This window comes from Onychostruthus taczanowskii, unplaced genomic scaffold (assembly GCF_017590055.1).
Source record: "Onychostruthus taczanowskii isolate IOZ18803 unplaced genomic scaffold, ASM1759005v1 scaffold22, whole genome shotgun sequence".
Taxonomy (NCBI): domain Eukaryota; kingdom Metazoa; phylum Chordata; class Aves; order Passeriformes; family Passeridae; genus Onychostruthus; species Onychostruthus taczanowskii.
Window position 1 is genome coordinate 11,978,277 of NW_024499462.1, and position 7,883 is coordinate 11,986,159.

The 7,883-nt window shown below is 41.6% G+C and overlaps 1 protein-coding gene across 1 annotated transcript in view; it reads right to left on the minus strand.

The window, feature by feature from the left end:
• Window positions 1-7,883, minus strand: part of ADK (adenosine kinase) — a 272,718-nt gene that overhangs the window by 264,501 nt on the left and 334 nt on the right. The gene's annotated exons all lie outside the window — the stretch shown is intronic.

Below are 7,883 nucleotides of genomic sequence, written 5' to 3' on the forward strand. Positions count from 1 at the left end.
CCGCGGGGCGCTGCCGACGGGCCCCGCGCCCCGGTTCGGCAGCGCCCGGTACCGAGCGGTGCCGCCCGCCCGGCACCCCCGGGCCCCTCGGCCGCCATCTTTGGTACGGGCGGAGCGCGCGCGCCTCCCACATAGCTCCTGCAGCTGCCGTCCCCTCTGCGAGCCCCGGTGGCGCGTGTGGGAGACAGTGACAATTGGCCAAGGAAAAAAAGAAAAAGTTTAGTGGCGGTAGCCCCGCAGACGTGCGGAGCTCGAGCCGCACCGCCCACAGTAAAGATGGCCAGCGGAGCCCCTGGCAGCGCTGCCCCTCGGGTGTCACGGGGCCGTGGGAACCGATGGGACCCCCCGCCCTGGCTCTGTCCCGTCCGCGGGCTGGCGCCCGCCCCGACACACGATCGCTGCACCCTCGACACGAAGGCGTTTTCATTCTTTTTATTTAACCGTGCCTTGGGTCAGACGCGAAGCCGCCCCGAGTGACCTCCTGCGGAGCCTGCCTTCCCCCGCAGGCGGCGGCCGCCGGGCGCGGGGCCGGGCTGCCGAGCCCCCGGAGCACATCGCCTCATGCCGGGCTGCCGGAGCGCCTGGCAGCCACCTGTGGAACGCAGCGCTCCGGGTGCCCAGCCGGCCAGAGGACACGACTGGAAACACGGGAAGAAAAGGGCAGCCCGGCATTGCTCACCCCTTTTCTTATTCGCCTGACGCTGGCAGAACTGCTGTATCAGAAAGGGAAAGCCTCGCCAAAGCCAGGTTTCTATCGTCACTCCTCATTTGGCTGTCAAAGTTACTGCCACATTGTGCAGATTTGGCACTTTGTTAACTTACTAGCACCAGAAGCACTGATTTATGCAACTGAAGCCAATAGGTTGTTTTTGCCAAAAATGAATCCCATGTTGTTGAGTACTGCTGTGTCACCTCTAACTAAATATTTAAGCTTCACAACTTCATAATCCTGTGGTTATTACTCTGAAGTTTCCCTTCCTTTCCATCTACAAAATGGGAATATTGTACTCAGAAAAATAAAAGCCAAACTTTCCATCTATTTCTGATTTTGTGGTCTCTCAGAACAGATGATGCCAAAATATGACAAACTGATGAAGGTCAAGGACCTGCGCTGTCACATGAAAATAACAGAAAAAATTATGCTTAATACCTGATGTAAGACGAATCTCCTAGGTTCTCTAAATCAGACACTCAAAAAACAATCACCACTTATTGAACTTGTCACAAAATTCTCATTATTGTAGTGTGTCAGGGGTCCTGAAAAGTCAAAAAGGAGTAGGAAACACATCCATCTTTTTACTGTTATTACAACACAATGTATAAAAGAGGTCCTCAAATCCTGAGGGAGGATTTTGAACTCTATTGAAATGCAAATACATAAATACATAATGGTTGCATCCTCTGATTCACGTTGAACAATTTATTATGTCCAGTTTAGCAGTTTCAGTGCTTAATAGCTAAAACTCTGATTTGTAGCCTAGAAGGTAGGGGAGGAGGATCCCATCACCAGCAAACATAGCAATAGCTACATAACTTGTTATTGTATGTAACTATAGAATGCAGCTGTCTTCCTAGTTCTATCGCTGTATTCAAAATATTAAAAACATTTTTTAAAAAAATCTAGTTGTAGATTCCCTCATAAATAATTGCCTAATTTTAACAAGCACATAAAGACATGTAAAGAAAAAGTTACAATACTTCAACATGAACTACATTTACAGTAATTTGCGATATACAGCTGTATATTACAAATAGTAAACTACAGAGTAAGAGGCCAAATGACGTACCATCAAATGTTTCTAAATTTTACCACTTGAGCATATTTTCTCTAAAAAATATTAACATCTTTTCATGGAATAGCACGTATGACACCTCAATAGCACTTTATAAGCTTCAAGCTATTCCCTGAGCCCAATCATCTCTCCTGTGCTACCACATACACAAAAAGTTCTACTGCTACTGACATCTTCAAGACACCACCTACCCCTACTGCCACTGGGCTTCTAGTCATTTGCCAGGGAACTGCTAGACATCCAGACCTAACCCTACCCTAAATAACTGGAGAAACAGCAACCAACCAACCACAGCATTCCTGGAAAAATGGTCTGTTATGACTTATGGTCATTCAGAGATGAACTTAACGCTTGTGCCCCAAGTTCAGCTTGCAGTCCCACCAAGTATGTGCTGGGCAGCCAGTCTGAGTTTGCTCAGCCTTCCTGAGCCCTAACCTTCCAAACTCCCTCTGCCTGCAAGGAGCAGCTGACCTTGCCTTCAAATGTGATTTGGTCTCAGAAATCCCTGAGAGAAACATGAAATTTACAGCTTTTGTATCTAAAAATATATCATGTCTGACACAGTCTAGCCACAATTTCTTGACTGCTGTTGTTACTATGCAAGAGAGAAATCTTCATGACCATGTAAGTTTCTCTATATATAAACAACTTCCTCGGGTGATTTCACTAAAATGTTTCTTGTCAAGAACACTACGAAATCAAAATAAACTTCACACCTACCTGATAAAATAACAGGCAGGCATTTGAGAACATTTAAAATTGTACTTTAGTGAAGTAATCCATGAAACTCTACACATATTTGTAACTTGTGTATCCGAGAGATAGGCAATCTAGGCCTTAGCCTTGGACTAATGTGTTACATTTGGTATAAATCTTACAATTTGCAATATATAAACAAAAAGTTCTCTATTAACCCCCATATTTTCACTCAATTTCTTCAAAGTACAAAAGTAAGGTTGATCTTAGATAAGCTGCCCATCTGTTTGCAAGACAGAAGGGTGATCTTTTATGCAATAGCCCCAGCAGACATCATAAAATGGGACTAGTGAGCAGCAAGTCCACAAATTCTCTTTCAATAACAGCATTTTGCAGAGCTTGCAGATATCTTCTACTATAACAGTTGTTTTGGAAACTTTTCTACAGAGAGAATTTAATATCTTGCAACATAAAATAAGAAGCATTTTTAGCTTGTATAGGTTCTACTTGCAAAGTATTAAAAATCTTTTATTATTTTAAAAATTCTGTAACATCATCCCATTTCTTTTCATGCAGCTTCACAGAGTGTTCAGCTGTAAAAGCAAAGGAAAGTCTATAAATCTGCTAACTCTTCAGCATATTGCAGACATCTATATTTTTTCTATTTTATTCTAATCAAATAGCATAACCCTTGAAACAGTTGTAACTGCTTTGTACCATTGAATGTACAAGGAAGAAAACCCCACAACAATCTTTCACTGTAAATGAAATCCCAAGGGAGCATAAAGCCAGTAAGTAGCTTTATCTTACCATATCCTTCAAGTGCAGAACAGCTTTGACTGTGGTCAAATAATCATTATGGAAATTATTACAGTTCAAAGTGGAAAAAATCCTTTTCCCTTCCCTGAAATCTGAGTAATACCCAAAGACTTCTCTTCTTCACACAAAATGCATTGATATTATATAAATAATAATATTTTGTACTACTATTATACATTACATGAATAAATTTTAAGAATCAACTTATGTAAATAAAAAAATGAACAGCCTTGAAAAAAACATTGTGTTCACATGGTATCTGCAAATTCAATTTACTTTTTTCAAGAAGATAAGGTTTTCCAATACACTGTCAGCAAATAGTAATTAATGACCTTTAGATAACAACCCATTCCCTGCTTCTGAAACTGGTTTGTGAAATATTTGTGTACCATGCCTCTGTAAGTAACTACTAAAATTCAATATCACAACCTTGTATCACAAGCCAGAATTCTGCTTCCAAGATTTCCACATTAAATACATCTTAGCAACAGCAGAGTAAGCCAAGGTCTTGTGCTACAGAATTTGACATTGCTTCACTAACACCACAGTCAGCTAATTCTACATTCATTCAAGTCTCTTTCCTGGGCATCTTCCTTGTCTGTTCATAAGCAATATTAGTAGATCCAATGAGGTGAGTAATCCCACCTAAACTGTTCCTTTAGTTGAAAAAGAAGGAACTCAAATATCAGGAAAACACTATTTCAATACTCAAGATGAAATAGGCCTATTTCCCCTGGCTCTTCTCTCCCAGGTAATCCAGTTTGCAAGCAGCCTCAGGGACAGGACTAGTCCCAGTGACTTAAGGGAGGCAAGGACTTATCCCAGCGAGGCAGAGCTGCACCTTTATCAGGCATTGGCCAAGGCTCTTATGTCTAAACATAACAGCCAGGTGGGCTGCAGGTAACATCAGTAAGGAAAGAGAGCCTGTGGTCCAGAGAACAAAGAGGTTCCCACAACCTCCTTTTCCTCAGGTTACATGCTCCCTACAATAAAGCAAGGAATTCCATTAAAAGGATGAAACACCACAACAAGTTTCTCCAAAACAAGAACAGAAAATTGTGGAAACCTGACACATGCTCTGCAAAATCCCAGAGGATTACATCAAAGGCCAGGTGAAGACACTTGACAACGGTAATTTGAGAGTTACACATCTGAACAATGGAAACCAGTGCCTGCACTGCAAGAGCACAGGAGTTTCCAAGCCGCAAGTCATTCCTGTTTTGGATGTATTTCTGTCAACACAGCTTGGAGGGGAAAGTAACTGTTGTTACATCCTAAATAAAACAAGATTAGCAACATTTGTTGCTAGTGTCCTCAAGAGCATTTGTCTGATTTCTAAAGAGGACTAAATATTCATCTGAAGAAAAATTAATCCTGGCAACAAACATGGTAAAGTGCTTGAGTTTCAGATCTTTCTTTGACCTGAGGGCATTACAAGTACCAACATGGAAAATGTGACCTGTATTTGCCAATATAAGAAACAGAAATGTAAGAAAACTATAAGCCATGAAGACAAAAACTGAAATGAATACAAATGGGAAGCAAGGTGAAATTAAAAAAAACAAACCAAAAAAAAAAAAAAAACAAACCAAGAGATAAAAGGGGAAGAAAAATTATTTACTAAATTCTAACTGAAAGCTTAGTCACAGCTAACTTAAAATATTCAGAATCTTCTTTCATTTATAAAGAGTTGATGAAGGAATAAGATAAATTAAAAGTCAGCTTATTAAAAAAAATTTAAAATGTGTGAAATTAGCAATATTTTTTACAGCCACTAGTACCAAGCTTTCTAAAATCTAGTGGAACAGTAATGACAAAAGACTGCTTCTGATAACAATTATGCACAGAGTATTTGACAATTTATTCTTAAAATGAAGAGACGTCTAATAGTAGCAGAAGAGGAGGAATACTGTGCTTTTTACTTTTAGTACGAACTATTTGCCAAACTCAATGCTTACATTGTCTTCTAGATAAACTGATTTGTTCAAACAACTACCCACGTCATGACTATTCAATCAATACGGCAGCTGCAGAACAGCCAGAAGGTCATAATGCAGCACAAGGGACTTGACAAGTTTGTGTGGGGAAGGAAAAAATGAACATGCATAACTCTACACAGACACGTACATGTAAGTTCAAACATTGCTACAGAAAACGTCCAAATTCTTTCATAACTGTACTAGGCTGCGAACAGAATCTGCTTGTGGTTTTCACAGACACCCCTAACAAAACCAAATATAAAAGGGCACAAATCTTTAGTAATTCTCCTCTAAAGTAACACCTCATGACGTTTCTAGTAAGTTGATGCTGCCACTCAGTGACAAGCCATTTGCAGTTTTGCAAGTCCATTTTCTGTTCAAACAGTGCAGTTCACATACGTACAATGATATTCTAATTCACACAGCAGAGATGCAGTCAGAAGCCCAAACAAGGCAGCACACATTAATGGCCTTGCCTAAAGCCCCTTGGTTTGTAGTGGGGATTTGCAAGCGTCAATAAAGACAATGCAAAACCTGCGGCCCAGCAGATGAATTGTTGAGCTGGGAATGCCAGTTTGGGTCTCGGGCTTTGTGTGCTGCTCACTGGGTGGCAAAAGCCAGCCATCCTATACTGCTTTCAAACAAGTGTAGCTTCCTGAACCCAGTCAGCTTTGCCTACCTCATGAGGGAGCAATATTTGCTTTCCTTTGAAAAGATCAAAAGGGTCTAAAAATGTATCCATGAAACCTCTATGAAGCAAGCCAGTTTGAGAGAGAAAATGACCAAAACAAGAAAAAAACAGAGAAAGGAAACATTTGCTATTGTTGATGAGGTATGGCTTGTATTGCATTGCAGAATTCACTTTTATGCCATTTTTTATACTAAAATAGTTTTCATAGTAATCACAGGAAAGGTTGAGGTTGATATCATATAGGAGGATAAAGATGGTACAACCGTCCTTGTTGAATCCATTACACATGGTCTTCTGAAGAGACTGGAAAGCCTCAGATCTACATGTTGAGAACAAGGAATCATTCTCTATAATCTCAAATTCTTGGTATAACAAGTACGATGTTATTGAGGCCCAAAATTTCTAAGTGACTTTTCACTTCTTTTCTAGTCTATAGAGGAACTGTTTCTAAGCAATAACAACTGAATCTCATTACAAATACAGCCAAGCCATGGAACCTCAACCAGTCTGGTACCTTCTCTAGTGGCTTCTAATTCCCACAACAGCACTCAGCCAAACACATTCTTACCACTACGTTCAAAAGAGTGTTAAGGTCTGCTAAATTTGGTCCAACCACCAACTGCTTCATGAGTTCAACCTGTAGCAAACAACACACATTAACTTTATTTGATCGCCAGTTAATTACGGCATTTCTCCTCTTATGAAACAGAGCTGGAGCCTATTTATACTTTGGCTTGAAATAACTTGCAACAGAATTAGCATATGCAAGTTCTAACAACATTCCTCATGTTTTATCTATCATACCTTACAGAAGTAGTATTTGCAGTTTAGTCAGTCGTTACCAGAGTATGCCACCATTGCCTTTCATTCCACTGCAAACAACCTTTAAATTTTTAACTCAGTACACCAACAATATTCTTAAATTTTAAATTTTTTTCATGTTTTATCTTAAAATGCTGTTTCCTCTAATAAACTTGATAAACAGGAACATTGCAGCTGCCAGTTTCTTGCCTCATCTTGCTTTAAGGGCCATGGAGATAACTGTTACTTTTTGACTACAACCTTATCTTGCTGTCTGCCATTTATTTGCTTTCAGAGCTCAGTTACATCTTTCCTCTTCTACTATCTGCAACTGAGCTTGTCAACCATTATTAAATTTGAAAAGTCACTCGGTGGCCGAAGAAGCAAGTACCCTGACTTTGACAAATTTAATAGGATTAGCTCTTTCTATAAGGACATCAGTACCAAAAAAGACTGTTCTCATCTCAGTACTAAAGTACATCCCCTTTATGCTATATCCCCAGCTGAGAAACCTTACATTTTTCTGCTATGACATTTAAAAATAAATTACTTATGTCTGTGCAGGCCGTCATTCAGATGGGATTCAGTCAGTGCTATTGTACTGTAATCACAGAAATGAGGAAATATGGCAAATCGCACAGATTATTTCAATATAAATATATTTTAAAATACACGGTATGTCTTGAAGAAAATGTGTAAGCGCGGATTTTCAGTTTGCTGTCCAACAGGGACAGAGACCCACGCACGACTATTAATCGGGGCATTTTTCAGAGGCTGTTCTCAAAGGGGAGGCAGACGCAATGACAACCCCAGCTCTGCTCTAGTACGGGGCCATCGTTCCGGGCAGCGCTCCGTTTCACCGCATCCCATCCCGATGCTCAGCAGCTCATTCGCACTGACCGACCCGACCCCAGGGCACACCACGACCCCCGCGCCGCCCACCCGCCCTTGCCTCGGCTGCGGGGAGCCCAGTGCGGCGGTGTCCCGGGCACCCGCCGGGCCCGGGCAGCGGTACCGCAGCAGGAGCGGGGCAGCGCGGCGGGACGGCCCCGCCGCCGCCTCCACGTGCGCCCGGTGCCGCGCCGGGGCCGCCCGCACGCCCCG